The sequence below is a fragment of the Coffea eugenioides genome, chromosome 11 (genome assembly GCF_003713205.1).
Source record: "Coffea eugenioides isolate CCC68of chromosome 11, Ceug_1.0, whole genome shotgun sequence".
NCBI classification, from domain to species: Eukaryota; Viridiplantae; Streptophyta; class Magnoliopsida; order Gentianales; family Rubiaceae; genus Coffea; species Coffea eugenioides.
The window spans coordinates 36,486,176-36,487,702 of record NC_040045.1 but is presented as its reverse complement, the minus strand read 5'-3'; the positions used below and the strand labels follow the sequence as shown (position 1 = coordinate 36,487,702).

The window sequence follows — 1,527 nt, the reverse complement described above, 5'->3', positions numbered from 1 at the left end:
TAAAAGAAAAATCAGATGATAAAACTATTAAATAAATCATTTAAATCCGTGGTTTATTAATTCTAAACTTTTACATATGAAACAGGGATGCAATTTGAGATAACTTTCAGCAATCTTTGGGTATGGGTTGCGTAGGATTGCAATCTTTAGGTATGATCAGCTTGAGTATGGATTGCGTAGGAGTACAAAGTTGCAATATTTCATATGTACTACAAAAAATTTAAGTTAAAATCTTAGAAAGCATACACCAACACAAATGTTGACATGATAGCTTCTAGCATCATGCTGAAAATGGAAGAAATGACAGTTCATGTAGATGAGCTAGTACAGTTATCTAACAAATCGCCCAAGCATGGTGGTGGTATAAGTGGGAGAACCATTATTGATCGGCTTGACAAATTATCTTCTGATGAAATTCAACTATTATGCATACAAGAAGACACTTTCGGTCTGAATTCCATAAGACTTTCCCACACTTTCAGTCTGAATTCCATAGTAATAAGCTTTCGAGATGCTTCTTTGGTGAAGTTGTAGTTAAGAAAGCCTTAATGGGACGCTTTTAAGCATATATGTGTGTGTGTGTGTGTATATATATATCCTGGTTTCAGAAAAAGTCAGAGCATGTGGCTTTGTATTACTGGTGATCAATATACGTTCAAAGGAGGCTTCCCAAGTCTTCAAAAGTCAGAGCGTACTCTTCCAAGCAGATGCCAACCAAACTGATCTACTTAATCGAGCTTGTTTTGGCCGCCCGGTAGTCACAGCTGAGAAGGATAAGCAGTGGTTCCAATTAGGTTTGGAGGAAGCTTTTTACCTCTTCTATGTCCTAAAATGCATCAAAATTGTCAACGAAAATAATTGTGAAATTGATAGTGAAGAGTTGTGGATGTACATGATGTCCAAAAAGGAAAATTTTACGAATTTATTCAAATCTTATTCTCATCTTCGGATGAAGAATTGGGTGGTTAGATCAGGATCACAGTATGGTGTGGACTTTGTCGCCTACCGGCATCATCCATCTTTGGTGCATTCAGAGTATGCTGTGATTGTTTTGTCTGATAACAATGGTGAAACAAATGGGCGTTTGATGGTTTGGTCTGATTATCATTGCACACTTGACTTTGTGGCAGTGTTGCAAAGACATTGTTGCTTGTTAATATTGATAAATGTGGAGAGAATGTAACATTGCCTCCATGTTTAGAAAGTTACATTGTTGAAGAAAGGACAATCACTAGGTGGAGTCCACAACAATGCCGTGAGAACCGAACAATTGCAACTGGGGAATCTTGACACCAAGAATTTGCGGCAGCAGTTGTCAACAAGGATTAATGACAAATCAGACCATGGAATATTTTGATGATTTTTAATGCAGGCTTTGATGGTTTTAGAAGGGATTGTCCCTTGTGTACAATTTAGAAAGATTCGAGTCCCTGTGGATTGTTTAAGCTCAAAATGTAATTGATATCAACGTTGCATGTTCCTGTTAAAAAAAAAAAGTCTTCAGCCTTTCTAGTTTAAAATGGAAAT

General features: G+C 36.7%; 1 pseudogene; it reads left to right on the top strand.

Moving 5' to 3' along the window:
• The first annotated feature begins 264 nt into the window (after positions 1-264).
• Positions 265-1,527, top strand: LOC113752449 (annotated as a pseudogene).